Genomic DNA, 23,894 nt, shown 5'->3' on the forward strand with positions numbered 1-23,894 from the left:
TGCCTTCCTTGCCGTTGTTCCAAAGGATCCGCTGCAATCCGGCCACTTTCCTCTCCTTTTTCCATCTGTGTCCAGGGGGAATACCCTTCTGGTTTACCGCACGGTGTTTTCAGCCGTTAAAATTGCCGTTGGGGCTCCTATCAAGGGCCCAAATGTCCGTTTCACAGGGAGCTGCCGAAACGTGCGACTCAGCTGGTCATCGCCGCACCCGGAACCCCCTTTTTGTTCACTATTAACGTACTATGTACATACGTTACCTTGGTCGCAGAAAAATACTTTTCACTGTACGTCGGTACTTGCGACAATAAATATCAATCAATCGATATATTGGAACAATGTAGGATTGGGGGCACCAAAGACAATTGTGGTCACTTTTAAATTTAGAATATCCAATTCATTTTTTTCTAATTAAGGGGCAATTTAGCGTGGCCAATCCACCTACCCTGCACTTCCTTGGCTTGTGGGGGAGAAACCCACGCAAACACGGGGAGAATGTGCAAAATCCACACGGACAGTGACCCAGAGCTGGGATTGAACCTGGGACCTTGGCGCCGTGAAGCTGCAGTGTTAACCACTGTGCTACCATGCTGTCCAATTGTGGTCACTCTTACCAAGGCGGCACATGGTCTCATTTTATTTGTTGTGAAGATGCAGTTATTTAAGATCTTATCCAAAATTGCACTCTTTCTTGTCCATGAATCCACTATCTGTTAAAGGGCAGTATTACTACAAATCAAGACAGTGTTGACGTGATTGAAACCCCGGTTATAGAATCTGTGGTGTCAACGTTTATCATTTTTGAGGTGGCGTGGCACCGATGTGGGTGGTGTGCCAAGGAGAAGAAAATAATGCCCAGAACCAGAAGCGGACAATAAGTTGATACAGCTGTTTGAAGATGCCATTGATGGATCTATGCCATCCGGAATAATTTGTGGAGATTCTGAAGATGTGTATTGTTTTTGGTGAAGACTGTACCTATGGAGCTCAGGTTGGTTTGGCGCTGTCAACTGAGGATTGGAATACATCCTGGAGGACGACGAGCTGGAATTCCTCACAGGGAAGGCAGAGTTTTGTGGGACTTTGACTCATGTAAAGGATGGACTACTGAGCCAATTCGAAGTACTTTCTTTGTTGCATCTGCTGTACGATATTTAATTTATAGTTTATAATTTGTATGGTAATTAGAAAATACAGACAGTGCAGGAGGAGGCCATTCAGCCCATCGAGTCTGCACCGACCCACTTAAGCCCTCACTCCTACCCTATCCCCATAACCCAATAGCCCCTCCTAACCTTTTTGGACACGAAGGGCAATTTAGCATGGCAAATCCACCTAACCTGCACATCTTTGGACTGTGGGAGGAAACCGGAGCACCCAGAGGGAACCCACACAGACATGGGGAGAACGTGCAAACTCTGCAGGGACAGTGACCCAGTGGGAATCGAACCTGGGACCCTGGAGCGGTGAAGCCACTGTGCTAACCACTGTGCTGCCGTGTCACCCCATTGTTCTGCATCACAGAACTAGCTATCTAGCCCACTCAGCTAAACCAGACCAGGTCTACATGAGGGAAACGCATTTGCCAATCTACTTGGACTTCAGCAAGGCTCTTGATCAGGCCCCACAAGGGAGACTGACAAGAGACCATGGGATCCAAGGAAATTTGGCAAATTGGACGCAAAACTGGCTGAGTGAAGGGGTGCTTTTCTGACTGGAGGCCTGTGCCCAGTGAGGCTCCGCAGGGATCAGTGTTGGGGTCTTTGCTGCTTGTACTTTATCTAAATAATTTTGACATGAATGAGAGTTGATCAGTAAGTTCGCGGATGGGGTGGTAAATAGTGAGGATAGCCTTCGATTACAGGATTTATACAGATGGGCTGATCAGTGGCAAATAGAATTCAATTCGAATAAGTGAGGTCATGCACTTGGGCAGGACAAACAAGGCAAGGGAATACATGATAAGTGACAGGACCCTGGTGTGAGGGACCTTGGCGTGCATGTACACCAGTCCCTTAAGATAACAGAGCAGGTGGAAATAGTAGTTAAAAGGCATATGGTATACTTGCCTTTATTAGACAAGGCAAAGAGTTTAAGAGAAGGGAGGTTATGCTGGAACTCAATAAAGCGTTGGTTAGGCCACAGCTAGAGCATTGTGTGCGGTTCTAGAAACCACATTTTAAGAAGGATGTGAAATAGTGCAGAGGAGATTTACCTGGATGTTGCCTGGGCTGGAGAGTTTTAACTATGAAGAGTGATTGGATAGACTAGAGTTGCTTTCCTTGGAGCAGGAGACTGAAGGAGTCATTGAATTGAATTTGATTTGTCATGTGTACCGAGGTACGGTGAAAGTATCGTTCTGCGTACAGTCCAGACAGATCGTTCCATACATTAAAAATCATTGGATTTACATAAATACTCAATGTAAACACATAGACACAGGCATCGGGTCAGCATAGACTGTAGTACTACTCAACAGAGAAGATGTGTGAAGAGATCAGTTCAGTCTATAAGAGAGTCATTCAGAAGTCTGGTAATAGCGGGGAAGAAGCTGTTTTTGAACCTGTTACCGCGTATTCTCACACTTTTGTATCTCCTGCCCAATGGAGAAAGTTGGAAGAGAGAATAACCCGGGTGGGAGGGGTCTTTGATTGTGCTGCCCGCATTCCCAAGGCAGCAGGTGTGGACAGAGTAAATGGATGGGAGGCAGGTTTGTGTGATGGACTGGGCGGTGTTCACGACACTCTGAAGTTTCTTGCGGTCCTGGGCCGAGCAGTTGCCATACCAGGCTGTGATGCAGCCAGATCGGATGCTTTCTGTGGTGCATCTGTACAAGTTGCTAAGAGTCAATATGGACATGCCGAATGTTATTAGTTTCCTGAGGAAGTATAGGCGCTGTTGTACTTTCTTTGTCGTAGCATCGACGTGGGTGGACAAGGACAGATTGTTGGCGATGTGCACACCTAGGAATTTGAAGCTGTCAAGAAGACAGAGGGTGGTGGTTGATGGGAAATGTTCAGAATGGAGTTCAGTTACAAGGGGCTTACCACAAGGATCTGTTCTGGGGCCGTTGCTGTTTGTCATTTTTATCAATGACCTAGAGGAGGACGCAGACGGGTGGGTGAGTAAATTTGCAGACGACACTAAAGTCGGTGGTGTTGTCGACAGTGCGGAAGGATGTAGCAGGTTACAGAGGGATATAGATAAGCTGCAGAGCTGGGCTGAGAGGTGGCAAATGGAGTTTAATGTAGAGAAGTGTGAGGTGATTCACTTTGGAAGGAATAACAGGAATGCGGAATATTTGGCTAATGGTGAAGTTCTTGGAAGTGTGGATGAGCAGAGGGATCTAGGTGTCCATGTACATAGATCCCTGTAAGTTGCCACCCAGGTTGATAGGGTTGCGAAGAAGGCCTATGGAGTGTTATTGGTAGAGGGATTGAGTTCCGGAGTCATGAGGTCATGTTGCAGCTGTACAAAACTCTGGTACGGCCGCATTTGGAGTATTGCGTACAGTTCTGGTCACCGCATTATAGGAAGGACGTGGAAGCTTTGGAGCAGGTGCAGAGGAGATTTACCAGGATGTTGCCTGGTATGGAGGGAAAATCTTATGAGGAAAGGCTGATGGACTTGAGGTTGTTTTCGTTAGAGAGAAGAAGGTTAAGAGGAGACTTAATAGAGGCATACAAAATGATCAGGGGGTTAGATAAGGTGGACAGTGAGAGCCTTCTCCCGCGGATGGAAATGGCTAGCACGAGGGGACATAGCCTTAAACTGAGGGGTAATAGATATAGGACAAGAGGTCAGAGGTAGGTTCTTTACGCAAAGAGTGGTGAGGCCGTGGAATGCCCTACCTGCAACAGTAGTGAACTCGCCAACATTGAGGGCATTTAAATATTTATTGGATAAGCATATGGATGATAATGGCATAGTGTAGGTTAGATGGCTTTTGTTTCGGTGCAACATCGTGGGCCGAAGGGCCTGTACTGCGCTGTATCGTTCTATGTTCTATCTCCACCTCGGCACCATTGATGCAGAATGGTGTGTATGATACTTTGCTTCCTGAAGTCAATGACCAGCTCTTTAGTTGGAATGACGTTGAGGGAGAGATGATTGTTATTGTTACACCATGCCAGCCACTAGGTTCTCCATCTCCCTCCTGTATTCTGATTCATCGTTGTTCGAGATTGATTGATTGATTGATTTGATTTATTGTCACATATACCGAAGTACAATGAAAAGTATCTTTCTGCGGCCGAGGGAACGTATACAGTACGTACATTGTAGACAAAAGAATAATCAACAGAGAACATTGACAAATGATACATCGACAGACAGTGATTGGTTACAGTGCGGAACAAGGGGCCAAACAAAGCAAACACATGAGCAAGAGCAGCATAGGTTGTCGTGAATAGTGTTCTTACAGGGAACAGATCAGTCCGAGGGGGAGTCGTTGAGGAGTCTTGTAGCTGTGGGGAAGAAGCTGTTCCGATGTCTGGATGTGCGAGTCTTCAGACTTCTGTACCTTCTGCCTGATGAAAGGGTCTGGAAGAAATCAATGCCTGGGTGGGAGAGGTCTCTGATAATGCTGTCTGCCTTTCTGAGGCAGTGGGAGGTGTATCCAGAATCAATGGGAGGGTGACAAGCTTGTGAGATGCTTTGGGCTGAGTTCACCACACTGCGGTTTCTTGCGATCTTGGACCGAGCAGTTGCCATACCAGGCTGTGATGCAGCTGGATAGGATGCTCTCTATTGCACATCTGTAGAAGTTTGAGAGAGTCAATGCAGATATGCTGAATTTCCTTAGCTTCCGCAGGAAGTAGACACGTTGTTGGGCTTTCTTGACAGTTGCATCAATGTGAGTGGACCAGGACAGACTGTTGGTGATGGTGACCCCCAGGAACTTAAAGCTATCGACCATCTCCACTTCGGGGCCATTGATGCAGATGGGAGTGTGTGTCGTGCTACACTTCCTGAAGTCGATGGTCAGTTCCTTGGTCTTTCCGATATTTAGACAGAGGTTGTTTTTGGTTCACCATGCAACCAAGTGATCTATCTCCCTTCAGTAGTCTGATTCATCGTTGTTTGAGACATGACCCACCACAGTCGTATCACCTGCAAACTTATAGATTGAGTTGGAGTTAAATCTTGCCACACAGTCATGTGTGTATAGGGAGTACAGTAGAGGACTGAGCACGCAGCCTTGTGGGGCTCGGGTGTTTAGGACTATTGTGGAAGAGGTGCTGTTGCCTATCCTGACAGATTGCAACCCACTACGGCTTGGGTCACTGTGCGGAGTCTGCACATACTCCAGTGTCTGCGTGGGTTTCCTCCGGGTGCTCCGGTTTCCTCCCACAAGTCCCAAAAGACGTGCTGTTAGTTAATTTGGACAGTCTGAATTCTCCGTGTACCCGAACAGGTGCCGGAATGTGGTGACTCGGGACTTTTCACAGTAACTTCATTGCAGTGTTTTAAAAAAAATTTAGAGTACCCAATTCATTTTTTCCAATTAAGGGGCAATTTAGTGTGGCCAATCCACCTCCCCTGCACATATCTTTGGGTTGTGGGAGCGAAACCCTCGCAAACACAATGTGCAAACTCAACATGGATAATGACCCAAAGCCGGGATCGAACCTGGGACCTTGGCGCCGGAAGGCAGCCATGCTACCGCTGCGCCACCGAGCTGTCCTTCATTGCAGTGTTAATGTAATAATAATAATAATCTCTGTTACAAGTCGGCTGGGTCAGAAAGTCAAGTTGGCGAGGGAGGAGCCAAGTCCTAGGTTTCGGAGTTATGGTCTTGAAGGTGGAGCTGTAGTCAATGAATAGGAATCAATCATAGGAGTCCTTGTTGATGAGGTGCTCCAGGGATGAGTGTAGGGCCAGGGAGATGGCGTCCGCTGTGGACCAGTTGTGGCAGTATGCGAATTGCAGTGGATCTAAGCAATCTGGAAGTATGGAGTTGATGTGTAGCATGACCAACCTCTCGAAGCACTTCATAATGATAGATGTCAAGGCCACCGGACGATATTCATTGAGGCACGTTGCCTGGTTCTGCATTGGCACCGGTACGATGGTGGTCTTCTTGAAGCAGGTGGGAACTTCGGAATGGAGTAGGGAGAGTTGAAGGTGTCCGCAAACACACCCGCCAGCTGGTCCGCGCAGGCTCTGAGTGCACGACCTGGGACTCCGTCAGGACCCGTTGCTTTACGAGAGTTCACTTTGAAGGTGGCCGATTCGACTTCGGAAGCTGTGACGGTAGGTATGGGTGTGTCCGAGGCTGCTGGAGCAGTTGACAGTGGTTTGCTGATTTTCTGCTTGAACCAAGCATAGAATGTATTGAGTTCATCGGGGAGGGGTGCACTGCTGCCGGAGATTCTGTTAAGTTATGTTATTGAGCCTTGCCACAACCGTCGAGAGTCCGTGTCATTAGTCTGTGACTCTATTGTCCGTTGATGATTGAGATGTATAAATTATAAGGGGCATAGAGTAAACAGGAAGAAACTTTTCCCCTTGGTGGAGGGATCGATGAGTAGAGGGCACAGATTAAGGTAAGGGGCAGGAGGTTTAGAGAGGATGTGGGGAAAAACCTTTTTACCAAGAGGATGGTGGGGAGTCTGGAACTCACGGTCTGAAAGGGTGGTGGAGGCAGACAGCCTCATAACATTTAAGAAGTATTTAGATGTTCAATTCCTCTCTTAAAGGATAGCATTCCATTAGCCATCTTAATTATGTGCTGTACCAGAATACTAACGTTTTGTGTCTCATGCACACTTGGAACTCTCTGCACTGTGGAATTTGGCAGGTGTTCTTTGTTTAAGTAACACCGCTCTTTAAATTTTTCCTGGCAAAGTGGGTCTCACATTTTCCCACATTGTACTCCATCTGCTAGATTTCTGCCCACTTACTAAACCTATCAATAATTGTCTGAAACTCGTCTTCTTCACAGGCGGCTGGTTTAGCTGAGTTGGCAGGGCAGCTGGTTCACGCAAAGCCAATAGCGTGGGTTCAATTACTGTACCAACTGCAGTTATTCATGAAGGCCCGTCCTTCTCAACCTCGCCCCTCAGCTGAGGTAATAATAATAAAATCTTTATTGTCACAAGTAGGCTTACATTAACACTGCAATCAAGTTGCTGTGAAAAGTCCCTAGTCACTACATTCCGGGGCCTGTTCGGGTCACAGAGGGAGAATTCAGAATGTCCAAATTACCTAACAGCACGTCTTTCGGGACTTGTGGGAGGAAACCAGAGCACCCGGAGGAAACCCCCGCAGACACTGGGAGAACGTGCAGACTCCGCACAGTGACCCAAGCGGGAATCAAACCTGGGGCCCTGGCACTGTGAAGCAACAGTGCTAACCGCTGTGCTACCGTGGTGACCCTCTGGTTAAATCACCACCAGTCAGCTCTCCTCCTCAAAGGGGAAAGCAGCCCACGGTCAGCTATGACGACTTTACCTTCTCACAACATGCAAGTGTCTGAAAATTTAGCTACCATGCCTTTGCTGCCATCATCCAAGTCATAGGTGGACATTGTGAAGATTGAGGCCCCAGCACAAGCCACTGTGGGACTTGACTTGCTACAGCCTGGCCTAGGGACTCCCATATCTTTTGAACAAATGAAAAGTAAAAATTCTTCGGAGTTTGCTGTGAACAGATTGGCTGCTGTGCGTCCTGCATTACAACAGTGAAAAGGATTTCACATGAAGAGGACTTCACTAGATGTGAAGGGCTGAGATAGCTGGTGGTTGCAAAAGCTGCTTCATAAACACAAGTCTTTCCTTATCTTTGGCTTGTTCAATTGGTTTTTTAGCCAGAACACTTGGGGGTAAAAACTGGTTGGATGTTGCATCATGTTTTTTGAACACCTCCTACTGATTTTCTGCCTTTTTAATCCTATAACATTAACTTTCAATCTGGTCTATTGTGTTCGCTGCTCCCAATGTGGTCTCCTCTATATCGGAGACCAAACGCAGACTGGGTGATCGCTTTGCTGAGCACCTTCGGTCTGTGCGCATTCAGGACCCTGACCTCCCTGTTGCTTGCCATTTTAACACGAGACCCTGCTCCCGTGCCCACATGTCTGTCCTTGGCCTGCTGAAATGTTCCAGTGAAGCTCAATGCAAACTGGAGGAACAACATCTCATCTTCCGGTTAGACACGCTACAGCCTTCCGCTCTCAACATCGAATTCAACAACTTCAGATGATTAGCTCGACCCCACCGCGACCCATTTGTTTTCATTCTATTTCATTTTAACTGTCTTTTTTACCATTTCTTTCTTTATATACCCCCATCATCTTATCCACCTTCCCTTACCCTTTCTCCCCTTTGCTTCCCCCTTCCTCTACATCTGCCACGGTTTCATAATAATCATATTGTCATAATTAGGCTTCAATGAAGTTACTGTGAAAACCCCTAGTCACCACATTCCAGCGCCTGTTCGGGGAGGCCGGTACGGGAATTGAACCCGAGCTGCTGGCGTTGTTCTCCATTACAAGCCAACTGTTTAGCCCACTGTGCTGAACCAGCCACTGATGTTTACCCTCTGATGTTAGTTTCTCTGCTGTTTAGCCTTTCACATCTTTTGTTCTCTCTGGGGACTGACATTAGCACCCTGCTAATGGTGTCTGTGGCCATTAGCACCCGGTTTCCCTGGGTTTCTGTGGCTATGGCTCATCTTTCATTCTCACTCCACAGTATAAATATTTCCCACTTTCTCTGTCTTTTAGCAGACAAACAAAGGGTCACCTGGACTCGAAATGTTGGCTATTTTCTCTACCTACAGATGCTGCCAGACCTGCTGGGATTTTCCAGCATTTTCTCTTTGGTTTCAGATTCCAGCATCCACAGTAATTTACTTTTATCCAAGATTAACTGGGACAGTTTCATCCGACTGAAGTCAGCTGTAACTAAATCTAGAATCTTCGAAATTGTTTCATGTTTCTCCCTTTCGAATATTACATTGAACTCAATGGTCGTTAGATAAACATTCATGAGGGGCTGTGGGCAGATGCCCTAAGTAGGGTAAATTCCTCGTCCTCGTGTGCCAGGCTCAGCCTGATCCAATTCAAGGTTCTACACAGGACACATATGACGGGAGCAAGGCTGAGTAGATTTTTTGGAGTGGAGGATAGGTGCGGGAGGTGCCACACCCACATATTTTGGTCATGTCCGGTATTGCATGGGTTCTGGGTGGGTGTGGCAAGAGTGATTTCAAAGGTGGTGGGGGTCCGGGTCGAACCAAGCTGGGAGTTGGCTATATTTGGGGTTGCAGAAGAGCCGGGAGTGCAGGAGGCGAGAGAGGCCGATGTTTTGGCCTTTGCGTCCCTAGTAGCCCGACGAAGGATTCTACTAATGTGCAATGAAGCTAAACCCCCGGGCGTGGAGGCCTGGATAAATGACATGGCAGGGTTTATAAAATTGGAGCGAATAAAGTACACACTAAGAGGTTCGGCTCAGGGGTTCACCAGGCGGTGGCAACCGTTCCTTGACTATCTCGCAGAGCAATAAGGGAAAACAGGAAAGGCAGCAGCAGCAACCCAGGGGGGAGGGGGGGGGGGGGGGGGAGGGGAGGGTACATGTGGGTCCTTGGGTTTTTTTTTGTTCTTTTCCATGCTAGTTGTTTATAATTATATTTATTTTTTCAATGTTACTATTTCTTTTTCTGTACTTGTTAGTTAATATATTGATTAAATAACGGTCAATGTACATTTTGTTACAAAGTTGTAAAAATGGAAAATTCTTTTCGATTGAAAAATTTTAATAAAATATATATTTTTAAAAAAGATAAACATTCATGCACCATTTGGTTGAGAACGGAATCTGGGGCATATTTTTGCAGGAAACTGTACTAGACACAAGAAATTCACTACCCAGTTGAATTAGCTAGTCTGCTGGTCCCAATCTATATGAAAGTTAAACCCCCCCATTCAAACTCCTCTTGCCGTTGCTACATGCTTGTCTAACTTCAGCATTTATATAATTTATATAATTTAATATTCGCTGAAGGGCAGCACGATGGTGCAGTTGGTGGTACTGCAGCCTCACGGCGCCAAGGTCCCAGGTTCGATCCCGGCTCTGGGTCACTGTCCGTGTTGAGTTTGCACATTCTCTCCAAGAATGTGGGGTTTCATCCCCACAACCCAAAGATGTGCAGGGTAGGTGGATTGGCCACGCTAAATTGCCCCTTAATTGTAAAAAATGAATTGGGTACTCTAAATTTATTTTTTTAAATATTCACAGCTGCCATAAGGAGCTTTTACATCTTATGCACAACGCCCAATAAGGCTATTTCCTTTCTCATTTCTAAATTCCACCCATGTTTCCATTGCTTGCTTCCCTCTCATTTTGTTAGATGAAGACATCACACAGAGAGAAATAGAGTTAAAGTTTTGAGGCAGAGTCATATGGGCTCGAAACGTTAACGGTTTCTTTTTCCACAGATGCCACCAGACCGGCTGAGTTTTTCCAGCATTTTCTGTTTTTATAGATACCCCCATGGTTAACTTCTAAAACTCAAACCAGAAAATGACCTTTTAAAATGGTTGAACCCATGTCTGTCTGTAACCCCTGAATCAAAAGAGCTAGATTCAGATTTGTCACATGTACGGAGGTACAGTGAAAAGTAACTAGTATAACAAATGAAAAATTAATTAAATAAAACAGGGGGCAGCACGGTGGCGCAGTGGTTAGCACATTGTGTAATGAGGCAGACTTGATTCGGGAACTTAAGGTGAAGGAACCCTGAGGGAGCAGTGACCACAGTATGATAGAATTTTCCCTGCAGTTTGAGAGGGAGAAGCTGCAATCAGATGTAACGGTATTACCATTAAATAAGGGTAACTACAAAGACATGAGGGAGGAGCTGGCCAGAGTTGATTGGAGAAGGAGCCTAGCAGGGAAGACAGTGGAACAGCAATGGCAGGAGTTTTGGGGGGTTATTCAGGAGGCACAACAGAAATTCATCCCAAGAAGGAGGAAACATGCTAAGGGGAGGATGAGGCATCCATGGCTGACGAGGGATGTCAAGGACAGCATAAAGCTAAAGGAAAAAGCAAACAAAGTGGCGAGAATTAGTGGGAAGCATAAGGATAGGGAAGCCTTTAAAAGCGAGCAGAGGACAACTAAAAAAGCAATAAGGGGGGAAAGATGAAGTATGAGTGCAAGCTAGCTAGTAATATAAAGGAAGATAGGAAGAGTTTTTTTTCAATATATAAAAGGTAAGAGAGACACTAAAATAGACATTGGACCACTGGAAAATGTGGCTGGAGAAGTAATAATAGGAAACAAAGAAATGGCAGACAAACTGAATAGTTACTTTGCATCAGTCTTCACGGTGGAAGACACCAGTGGGATGCCAGAGCTCCAGGAGAACCAGGTGGCAGAGGTGAGTGTAGTGACTATCACTAAGCAGAAGATTCTGGGGAAATTGAAAGGTCTGAAGGTGGCCAAGTCACCTGGACCGGATGGACTACACCCAAGGGTTCTAAATGAGATAGCTGAGGAAATTGTGGAGGCATTGGTGGTGGATCTTTCAGGAATCGCTGGAGGCAGGAAGGGTCCCAGAGAACTGGAAAGTGGCTAATGTAACACCCCTGTTTAAGAAGGGAGGGAGGCAGAAGACGGGAACTTATAGGCCGGTTAGCCTGACTTCGGTCATTGGTAAGATTTTACAGTCCATTATTAAAGATGAGATCGCGGAGTACTTGGAAGTGCATCATAAAATAGGACTGAGTCAGCTTGACTTCGTCAAGGGGAGGTCATGTCTGACAAATCTGTTAGAGTCCTTTGAGGAGGTAACAAGCAAGTTAGACAAAGGAGAACCAGTGGACGTGATTTATTTAGATTTCCAGAAGGCCTTTGACAAGGTGTCGCATAGGAGACTGTCAAATAAGTTGAAAGCCCATGGTGTTAAGGGTAAGATCCTGGCATGGATAGAGGATTCGCTGACTGGCAGAAGGCAGAGAGTGGGGATAAAGGTGTCTTTTTCAGGATGGCAGCCGGTGACTAGTGGTGTGCCTCAGAGGTCGGTGCTGGGACCACAACTTTTCACAATACACATTAATGATCTGGACGTAGGAACTGAAGGCACTGTTGCTAAGTTTGCAGATGATACAAGATTTGTAGAGGGGCTGATAACATTGAGGAAGCAGGCGAGCTGCAGAAGGATTTGGACAGGCTAGGAGGGTGGGCAAAAAAGTGGCCGACGGAATACAATGTGGAAAAATATGAGGTTATGACTTTGGAAGGAGGAATGTAGACAGACTATTTTCTAAATGGGGAAATGCTTAGGAAATCAGAAGCACAAAGGGACTTGGGGGTCCTTGTTCACGATTCTCTTAAGGTTAACCTGCAGGTTCAGTCGGCTGTTGGGAAGGTAAATGCAATGTTAGCATTCATGTCGAGGGGGCTAGAATACAAGACCACACATGTACTTCGAAGGCTATACAAGGCTTTGGTCAGATGCTTTGATTTGATTTGATTTATTATTGTCACATGTATTGGTACACAGTGAAAAGTATTGTTTCTTGCATGCTGTACAACCAATGCATACCGTACATAGGGACGGAAGGAGACTGCAGAATATAATGTTACAGTTATAGCAAGGTGTAGAGAAAAGATCAACTTTAATACGAGGTAGGTCCATTCAAAAGTCTGATGGCAGTAGGGAAGAAGCTGTTCTTGAGTCGGTTGGTACATGACGTCAAACTTTGGTATCTTTTTCCTTGCAGAAGAAGGTGGAAGAGAGTATGTCCGGGTGCGTGGGGCCCTTAATTATGCTGGCTGCCTCTGCGAAGCAGCGGGAATTATAGATAGAGTCAATGGATGGGAGGCTGGTTTGCGTGATGGACTGGGTTACATTCACGACCTTTGTAGTTTCCTGCGGTCTTGGGCAGAGCAGGCTCCATACCAGGCTGTGATACAACCAGAAAGAATGCTTTCTATGGTGCATCGGTAGAAGTTGGTGAGGGTCGTAGCTGACATGCAAATTTCCTTAGTCTTCTGAGAAAGTGGAGTCGTTGGTGGGCTTTCTTAACTATAGTGTCGGCATGGGGGGACCAGGACAGGCTGTTGGTGATCTGTACACCTTAAAAATTTGAAGCTCTCGACCCTTTCTACTTTGTTCCCATTGATGTAGACAGGGGCATTTCGAGTATTGTGAGCAGTTTTGGGCCCTGTATCTAAGGAAGGATGTGGAAAGGGTCCAGAGGAGGTTCACAAGAATGATCTCTGGAATGAAGAACTTGTCGTATGAGGAACGGTTGAGGACTCTGGGTCTGTACTCCTTGGAGTTTAGAAGGATGAGGCGGGGGATCTTGTAGGAAAAACTAGAAGTAGGGGACACAATCTCAGACTAAAGGGACAATCCTTTAAAAGAGATGAGGAGGAATTTCTTCAGCCAGAAGGTGGTGAATCTGTGGAACTCTTTGCCGCAGAAGGCTGTGGAGGCCAAATCACCGAGTGTCTTTAAGACAGAGATAGATAGGTTATTGATTAATAAGGGGATCAGGGGTTATGGGGAGAAGGCAGGAGAATGGGGATGAGAAAAATATCAGCCATGATTGAATGGCGGAGCAGACTCGATGGGCTGAGTGGCCTCCCACAAGTCCCGAAAAACGTACTGTTAGGTAATTTGGACATTCTGAATTCTCTCTCTGTGAACAGAACAGGCGCCGGAATGTGGCGACTAGGGGCTTTTCACAATAACTTCATTGCAGTGTTAATGTAAGCCTACTTGTGACGCTAATAAAGATTATTCATAGCGACCAAATGTGTAGCAAATGTTGACTGCTCGAGGAACTTTGGCTCAGAGTTAATGAACTGGAGTCTGAACTTCAGACATTGCGACACTGCAGGCAGAGGAAGAGTTACCTAGACACTGTTTCAGGAGGCAATCACACCCCTTAAATTAACTACTTTGATTTCAACCAGTGGTCAGGGACAGTAGGGCACGACTAAGTGAGGCAGGTTCAGGAGCTTCAGTTCCTGCCCTTGTGCAACAGGTTCAAAATCTTTGCTCCCTGGGCGAATGAGAGTGGGGATTATAGGGAGGCTGAATAAACTGACCACAGCACCGGAGTACAGGGAGCCATTCAAGTGGTGGGGCAAAAGTAGTCATAGCTGAACAGGTTGTTTAATTTAGTGCCTTGCTCTTCAAACTCTCCGCACACAACCTCTTTCCTTGTTCTATCTATGTCATTGGCACCTACATGGACCACAACAGGATCCTGCCCCTCCCATCCAGGCTCCTCTCCAGCCCGAAGGAGATGTTCCGAACCCTGGCACCCAGCAAGCAGCACAGCCGTCAGGACTCTTGATCCTGGCTACAGAGAACGGTGTCTATTCACCTAACTGTACTATCCCCAACTATGACTGATGAAAACTTTCATTAAAATATTTTCCAAAAAGAATGATGTGGGCAGACAAACATGCCAGGTACAGAGCATTCCAGGCTGGGGATAAGGCACTGGTGTCATTTTCTTTGCAGGATCAACCTCAAAGTGAAACGATAAGGTCGTTAGGAGGCTGAGTAATGTGACTTACCTAATACATACTCAAGGCCGTAGGAACCACCACCAATTATGCCACATAAATATGTTGAAGAAATATCAGAGGGAAGAAGATAGGAAGGGACCAGTGTGTCAGCTTGTAGAAGTAATGGAAGAGGACAGAGTGGGGAAAGAGATCACAGTGACCCTCCTGTGGTAAGACTAGCAAAACCCAGTAATGCTAGGATTATTAGATACTGAGTTTGCACACTGAAAACGACAGCAACGAATAGATCTTATAAGGCTACTGCAAAAGCACAAGGAGATTTGGAGGGACACACCAGGGTTCACTGAACATGTAGGTATAGGTGACTCCAATCCGATAAAGCAGCATCCATATCGACTGAACCCACAGCAACTAGCTCAGATAAAAATCCAATACATGTTGGAGAATCATTTAATTGAGCTGAGCAAGAGTAGCTGGAGTTTGCCAGTCATCTTAGTGCCGAAGCCGGATGGGATAAGCTCCGAAGGTTTTTTAAAAATACATTTTTACAGGATGCGGGCGTCGCTGGCTAGGCCAGCATTGTTGTTGCCCATCCCTAATTGCTCATGACAAGGTAGTGGTGAACTGCCTTCCTCAACCATTGCAGTCCCGGAGGTGTAGCTACACCCACAGTGCTGTTAGGGAGGGAGTTCCAGGATTTTGCCCCAGTGACAGTGAAGGAACGGTGATATATTTCCAAGTCAGAGTGACTTGGAGGGGAACCTCCAGGGGTTCCCAGGTATCTGCTGCTCTTGTCCTTTTAGATGGTAGTGGTCGTGGGTTTGGAAAGTGCTGTCCAAGGAAGCTTGGTGAGTTTGTACAGTGCATCTTGTAGATGATACACACAACTGCCACTGTACCAGTCAATGGAGGAGGGGTTGAATGTTTGTGGAGAGTGGTAAGCAAGCAGGCAAGTGTGGCTGGAATTGACCACGCACTGGCCCGGGGTATCGCAACAATATATTGATAACTTGGACGAGGGAAGTGAATGATGCACTATTGCTAAGTTTGCGGATGACATGAAAATAGGTGGGAAGGCGAGTGGTGAGGATGACTGTCTACAGAGGGATATAGTCAGGATAGGTGGGCAAAAGGGTGGTACGTGGCACAGTGGTTCAAATCCAGGCCCTGGGTCACTGTCCGTGTGGAGTTTGCACATTCTCCCCGTGTCTGCGTGGGTTTCACCCCCACAACCCAAAGATGTGCAGGGTAGGTGGATTGGCCTCGCTAAATTGCCCCTTAATTGGAAAAAAATAATAATTGGGTACTCTAAATTTTTTTTTTTTTAAAAAAGGATAGGTGGGCAAAACTTGCCAGATGGAATATAATGTAGGAAATGTGACGTTGTGCTCTTTATTGGGAATAATAAAGGAGATGGATATTATTTGAATGGAGATAGACAGCACAAATTTGAGGGTCCTTGTGCATAAATGACAAAAAGCTGGTATGCAAGTTCAGCAGGAAAATGGAATGTTGGCCTTAATTTCAAAGGGAATGGAGTATAAAAATGCAGACGTCCTGCAAAAGCTATACAAGACCCCAGTTAAACCACACCTGAAATATGGTCAGCAGTTCAGATCTCCTGGCATTGGAGGCAGTCCAGAGAAGATTGACGAGGTTGATCCCGGGTATGGAGAGTTTGATTAGGAGGCGAGGTTGAGTAGGTGAGCCTGTACTCATTGGAGTTTAGAAGAATGAATGGCCTTATTGAGACAAAGGATTCTCAGGGGACTTGACAGGGTAGATGCTGAGAGGATGTTTCCTCTTGTGCAAATGTTTGCGACCAGAGGACATCATCTGACTAAGGATTCATGCCTTTCAGAGATGAGGTGGAATACTTCTGGTAGCAGCCATGAGCTGATTGGTTGCGCATCAGGTGGCTCCTGCTTGGAGGATTTGGTTTTGGCCCTTTCTCCGCAGTTAATGGGTGTTATTGTGCAGAAAGTGGGCAGTAAATGGAGGGTGTTGGTTTCTCCCCCAGCCGGCCGTCAGCAGGTTATCACAACAGGCAAAAGTCGATGAGGGCCATCGCTCCACACATGTGGCATAGCACTAAACCGGAGGGGGAAAGGGTTGTTGTCGTCATCCGCCACACTGCCTGTGGAGCTGTTCATGGACTTTTTTTCCATCAACCTGTTATACTATTATTGGGCTGCAAACGTGGAGAAGGTGAGGTGCTGGTGGGGGGAGGTGGTCAGAATGGGGCCTGGTGGGGAATGAGTTTGATGGCCCTGGTCACAGCCCTGCTCCCATTTTCTCCAATAGGCACACTAGTAGTCCTGCCTTTGTGTCATCTCTCAAAATATGGACGTTGACACTTGGATATAGGATGTATGTCAGTGTTGACCCCAATATGTGGGAATCACAGGTTTATACTAGGAGGGATGGATACAGGTTCAGGAGCTGCGAGAGGGAAGGGTTAGGGATCTATTTGCGAGGTTAGAGGAATTGCAGAAGGTTTAGTTGCCAAGGAGGAGCAAATTCAGATATTTGCAGGTCCGGGATGTTGCATGTAAGGAGCTCCCCTCGTTCCCTCAGCTGTCAAAGCAAACGCTGTTGGATAAGTTGTTAACTCAGGATAGGCTGGTGGTGGTGGGAGAGGGGAAGGGGAGATAGGAGAGGAGAGATATTGGGGTTATTTCCGGATGGTTTTTGGAGACGGAGAAGGCACCAGAGGAGGGTATAAGATGGAAATGGGAGGAGGAACGGGGGATTGAGACGGGTGGGGGGCCTGGAGTGAAATACTGCACTGGATAAATTCGACTTCATCCTGCTATATGACGAGCCTTGTACTATTCAAGGTGGTGCGAGGGCTCCCTAAAGCCTGTCCACCATCTATAAAGCACCGTCACTGTCTGTGCGGAGTCTGCATGTTCTCCCCATGTCTGCGTGGGTTTCCTCCGGGTGCTCCGGTTTCCTCCCACAAGTCCTGAAAGACGTGCTGTTAGTTGAATTGGACAGTCTGAATTCTCCCTCTGTGACCCGAACAGGCGCCACTCTAAATCTTTCTTCATTTCAAATATCTCCATCAGGTCATTCCTCAACATTCTTTTTTTCCCCCAAGAGAAAAAAGGACCCAGTCTACCCTTTCTGAATGTATCTACAGCCACACTTTCTCGTGTTCCTCTCTCTGTATCTACAGCCACACTTTCTCGTGTTCCTCTCTCTGTATCTACAGCCACACTTTCTCGTGTTCCTCTCTCTGTATCTACAGCCACACTTTCACGTGTTCCTCTCTCTGTACCTAATCCAGTGCCCCATATCCTTTTATAACACAGTGACCAGAACTGTACACAATACTCTGATGCGTGGTCTAACCAAGTTTCCACTCAGTTTTAAGAAAACTTCCCAACTTTTTAATTCCATTGCTCTAGAATTTACACATCAGATGATAATCTGAGATTGCAATCCGCAAGGTCAGATTCTTTAAATTTAGCTCCAAGTTCCTGGAACTCTCCAAGCAGACGTCTTGCTCCAGCATAAATCAAAACTCTTTCCTTTCCCTCTCCAAAACCTTTCAAGCCACTTCCTGGTGCCAGGCAGGTAACAAAGTATGTTAACTGTTGATCCACCACCCCACTTCTCTTACCCTCCTCTTCCCTCACTGGACAGTCTCCTGCTCCCAGATTCCACGGTCGTCATTCTAGCACTCTTTTTGACAGTCTTTATCCTGATCCTCTGACAATTAAATTGGACATGTTGGATAGGATCATTTGCGTGCGACACCTGGCTCCCCTATCGGCCACCTCAACCCTTTTTAATCCTGTTTCTCTGTACGAGGTATAACCAAGGTGTGGAATGAAATATCCAGGTACTTCACCTCCTCCCTTGTGCCAGGGTGTCCCCCACTCCATTCCAGTTCAGGATTCAGTGAGATTAGAGATAGAGATATTTCACATGTGTACATTCAGGACAGGGTCACTGTCTAAAAAGATACACGTACTGCAGTCAACCTGGTCTGCAATATCTTACACTTGAGATTATTTGCTTATATCTGACTTTATTTGACCTTTTCTATACAATAACGAACACTAAGAAATCAATGGATAAAAATGGAGTACTGAGATGAGTTTAGACAAACTACAGGTATTGGAGGCAGGGAGCATCACCTCACCCCCTACATACTACAGCCTCTCACCCCCGAGTTTCACTCTAACTGGCCCTGTCGCCATGAACACTCAGATTGTTGGCACATAGTGTTCACTTTTATACAACTTTCACACACACATTACAAGTTATCTTTCAGCTTCCTGTTAAGACTAATTAGGTCCTATTCACCGTTATTGACAGTTAACTGTCACTGACAGGCAGTTTCGGCTACAATTTTCAAAGTACCAAATTAATTCAAAATGTTCAACAAAATTTCAATTGCCACTCCCAGAGGTATGTGGGGTTAGGCAAATTTTTTAATAGAAATCAACTTTCAGATATTCAATCATTTAAAATGCACTTAACATTTGTATTTACTAATGGAGTTCCTCAGGGTAGTGTCCGAGGCCCAGCCACCTTCAGCTACCTCATCAATGCCCTTCCTTCCACAACTGGGGGTGTTTGCTGATCACTGCACAATATTCAAGCACCATTCGAGACTCCTCCCTTACTGAACCAGTCAGTCCATGTCCAAATGCAGCAAGACCTGGACAGTCTCCTGGCTTGGGCTGACAAGTGGCAAGTTACATTCCAGCCACACAAGTGTCAGGTAATAACCATCTTCAACAAGACATTAAAGGAGGTAATTCATGTCTCTTAGCAAAAATATACCCCAGTAAGGAGGAAAGATTCTAAGAGAGGGATAAACTAACCGTGGTTAACCAATTAAGTTAACAGTATTAAGTTGAAAGAAAAAGTAAATAAGGAGGCAAGAGTAGGTGATAGCCCCAAAGACGGAGGTAAATTCAGAATTCAGCAAAGGAGGACTAAAAGATAATAGAGAGAGCTAAAATAAACTACCTAGGCAAACTGGCGAGGAATTTAAAAACTGACAATAAGACCTTCTTTAAATATGTAAAAAGGAAGGGAGAGGTCAAAGTGAACATAGGGCCCTTAGAAAATGAATCTGGGGAGATAGTTATGGGGAACAAGGAAATGGCAGAGGAGTTAAACAAATATTTTGCATCAGTCCTTACCGTGAATATTGCACAATCATTAATACTAAAGAATTGGGGGGGAGGAATTAAATACCATCACCATCCCCAGAGACAAACTAATGGGGCGAAAAGCAGATAAGGCCACTGGCCCTGATGGCTTGCATCATAGGATCCTAAAAGAAGTAGCTATAAGAGATAGTGGATTCATTGGTTGCAATTTTCCAAAAAATCATTGGATTCTGGAGAAGTACCGGAGGATTGGAAAACTAGAGTGGATAGAGGGGAACCAGCAGATGTGTTGGACTTGGACTTCCAGAAGGTGTTGGATAAGATACCGCTCAAAAGGTTAAGTCAGAAGTTAAGAGCCCTTGGGGTTGAAGGCAGTGTATTGATATGGATAGAAAATTGGCTAATGGGAAGGAAACAGTGAGTGGGGATAAGGGGTTCTTTTTCAGGTTGGTAACCAGTGGGATACAAGCAGTTTGCAAATAGATATCGATAAGTTAAGTAACTGGGCAAAAAGTTGGCAATGGAGTATAATGTGGGAAAATGTGAAGTTAATTTTGGAAGGGAGAACAAAAGAGCAATATTATTTAATCGGAGAAAAACTACAGAAAGCTGCAACACAAAGGGACTTGGGGATACTTGTGCACGAAACACAGAAAGCTCGCATACAGGTACGCAGGTAATCAGGAATGCTAACGGAATGTTGGCCCTTATTTCAAGGGGATTTGACTATGAGTCGGGAAGTCATGCTGCAACTGTACAAGGTACTGGTGAGACCACATCTGGAACACAAAGCAGTTTTGAGCGGCTCCCTTCTCGAACTGGTTCATCTATTTAACCCCCGTCTACCTTTCCCCCTCCCTACCCCTGTCCTTTCTGCCTGCATTCTTTCCTATCTTTCTTTCTCTTGGTCTTTGTACTCCGCCTTCTCATCCTGGTGTGCTCTTTACTGTCTAAGTTATTGTTCTGGACAAATTTGTTGACCTTCTCAGGGGTGTCATAATAGTACTTCTTTGCCTGGTATGTGACCCATAATCTGGCAGGGTAGAGCATGCCAAACCTCACCTCGCTCTTTTAGAGGACAAACTTGGTGCTGTTAAATTCTGCCCAACACTTGGCCAGGTCCACCCCAATGTCCTGGCACAAGCGGATGGGATGTCCCTCCCACTTGCACTTTTTGCCCAACTCAGGATCCGTTCCTTCTCTTGGTACTTATGGAACTTCACAATCTTCGCCTGTGGAGGGTCCTTGGCTTTGGGCCATTGTCAACGTGAGCTATGGGAGCTGTCCACCTCAGGGAGCTTCGGGAAGCCCTCTTTACCAATCAGTTTCCCGAACATCTCAGAGACATATTCTCTGGGGTTTATCCCCTCCTGCAGCCCCACAATTCTCCAGTTTTGGCAGCAAGACTTATTTTCTCGATTTTCTTCCTTAGGCCCTTGAGTCTTCATCAATGTGGCCATTTTGGTCTCCAATTCTGTGATCCGGTCCCCTTGATCTGTGGCAGCCTTCCCCAGGTCTCTCGCCTTCGATTCCTGGGCCTCCAGCTGCCGCTCCATTTTGGCCATCGCCTCCCTCATGATGAAGCCCATGAGCTTGTCCGTCAGTGCCTGGGTGTGTGCTGAGAACACCTGGAGTCGGCCCTTCCCCTTTCCGTGCCACCTCAAGTGGCTGCCGGCTTCGAGGTCGTCGAGGTTTCCTTTCCCTTGTCCTTGTTGGCCTCCTTAGTGGGCAGCTGGGCTCTTTCCCATTTTTCTCTTTTCAGCTTACTCTACGACGTGGTGTGCGGGGTTTAGGTTGGGGAGCATTGTGGATAGTTTTGATGCCCGTTTGATGGGGGTTAAAAGGTTATCGCAGTTTTCATATGGGGGTTACCATTGATCAGAAACTGGACTGACTAGCCATATTAATACTGTGGCTACCAGAGCAGGTCAAAGGCTGGAATCCTACGGTGAGTAACTCACCTCCTGGGCAGCGCGGTAGCACAATGGTCAGCATAGTTGCTTCACAGCTCTAGGGTCCCCGGCTTGGGTCACTGTCTGTGCGGAGTCTGCACGTTCTCCCCGTCTGTGCGTGGGTTTCCTCCGGGTGCTCCAGTTTCCTCCCACAGTCCAAAGATGTACAGGTTCGGTGGATTGGAGATGATAAATTGCCCTTAACAGTCCAAAAAGGTTAGGTGAGGTTGCTGGGTTACGGGGATAGGGTGAAGGCATTGGCTTAAGTGGGGTGCTCTTTCCAAGGGCTGGTGCAAACTCGAAGGGCCGAATGGCCTCCTTCTGCACTGTAAATTCTATGATTCTATGCCCTCCCCCCCCCCCCCCCAAAATGCCTGTTCACCATCTACAAGGTGCAATTCAGGAGTGTGATGGAATACTCTCCACTTGCCTGGATGAGTGCAGCTCCAACAACACTAAAGAAGCTCGACACCATCCAGAACAAAGCAGCCCGCTTGATGGTTCCCCTTCCACAAACATTCAAACCCTCCACCGCGCACTAACAGTGGTAGCCGTGTGTAGCATCTACAAGATGCACTGCAGTAGCTCACCAAGGTTCCTTAGACAGCACCTTCCAAACCCACAACCACTCCCATCTAGAAGGACAAGCGCTGCAGATACCTGGGAACCCCACCAACTGGAGTTTCTCTTCCCAGTCACTGACCATCCTGACTTGGAAATATATCGCCGCTCCTTCACTGTCGCTGGGGCAACATCCTGGAACTCTCTCCCTACAGCACAGTGCGTGTACCTACATCTTAAGGACTGCAGCAGTTCAAGAAGGCAGCTTCAAAAAGGCAACTAGGGATGGGCAATAAATGCTGGCCTACCCAGCGACGCCCACATCCCATAAATGAATTAAAAAAAATATTCACAAACATTCACTCCCTCCACCACAAAGCTAAATGACAGGCATTGTGTATATCTATAAGACCTCTTTCACAGCACCTTCCAACCCAACACCCACCATCTAGAAGAACACGATCAGCAGACACATGGAAAAGCTACTACCGGGAAGTTCCTCTCCAAGTCATTCATTGGTCCTGACTTGGAAATATATCATCGTTCCTTCACCGTCACTGGGTCAAAAATCTGGATCCCCATCCCTACCAGGACAATGGGTCTACCTACACCTCATGGACTGCAGCAGGACTGATGTCAACTCAACAAATGCTGGCTGAGCCCGCAAACAAATTTTTAAAATCTACCATTCAGCAAGCAAGGAAGGAAATCAAACAAGCATGAAAGAGCCCGCACATTTCTCTCTCCACAGGGGCAGCACAGTCGCACAGTGGATAGCACTGTGGCTTCACAGCGCCAGGGTCCCAGCTTCGATTCCCCGCTGGGTCACTGTCTGTGCGGAGTCTGCACGTTCGCCCAGTGTGTGCGTGGGTTTCCTCTGGGTGCTCCGGTTTGCTCCCAGTCCAAAATTGTGCAGGTTAGGTGGATTGGCCATGCTAAATTGCCCTTAGTGTCCAAAAAAGGTTAGATGGGGTTATTGGGTTATGGGGATAGGGTGGAAGCGAGGGCTTAAGTGGGTCGGTGCAGACTCGATGGGCCAAATGGCCTCCTTCTGCACTGTATGGTCTATGTAATTCTTCTTTCAATCCAATCATTAAACCAACAATTACAAAAACACCGAGATTGCCAACATCACAAATCTGCATTCCCAAAACCCCACGGCGAAATTCTGATTTTTCCACAATGGCTAACCGAAAAGGCTGATGGGAAAAGCAGCCAACAGGACACAAACAGACAGCTGCAGACAGAATAGCGTATTCGGCTTTGGGGAAGTCGGCCCAGATCGATACTCAAGACTATTAGCAGCACATCAACCCAGACATCTGCAGTTTAATCGGCTATCCCCGGGAACAATTGCAACATATTAGCAATTGAATGCCGGGCCAGACCTCTCGGCGCCTGCAGTGGCCGAAACAAAGACAGGTGAACAACCACCCCCCGATCGAGGAATCGCCCCATTATTGGAGCATATCGAACCCAGTGATTGGGAACAAGTCCAATCACTTGGGACTCAGGGTCAAGGGCCGCCCCGCGAGGCGGGAAGCCCCTGGGCCCTATAAAGTGAGGGGCCAAGTTCAGATCTCTCTCTCCCTTCTTCTCCTGCTCGAGACCTTCGCAAGAACATCGACCAGAAACTGTAAGTTTGACTCCAGCGATCGCTACCCGATAAGACACTCCTAACCATCGACCCGTATTAGCCAGATCCGATTCGATAAGCCATTCGTTTCCCTGACCTGGTGGGCCCTTCCTAAAGT

General features: G+C 46.6%; 1 protein-coding gene across 1 annotated transcript in view; it reads right to left on the reverse strand.

Moving 5' to 3' along the window:
- The window catches only part of fbxo28 (F-box protein 28), a 179,578-nt gene that overhangs the window by 27,435 nt on the left and 128,249 nt on the right, over positions 1 to 23,894 (reverse strand). The window lies entirely within an intron of this gene.

Source organism: Scyliorhinus torazame, chromosome 4, assembly GCF_047496885.1.
Source record: "Scyliorhinus torazame isolate Kashiwa2021f chromosome 4, sScyTor2.1, whole genome shotgun sequence".
NCBI lineage: Eukaryota > Metazoa > Chordata > Chondrichthyes > Carcharhiniformes > Scyliorhinidae > Scyliorhinus > Scyliorhinus torazame.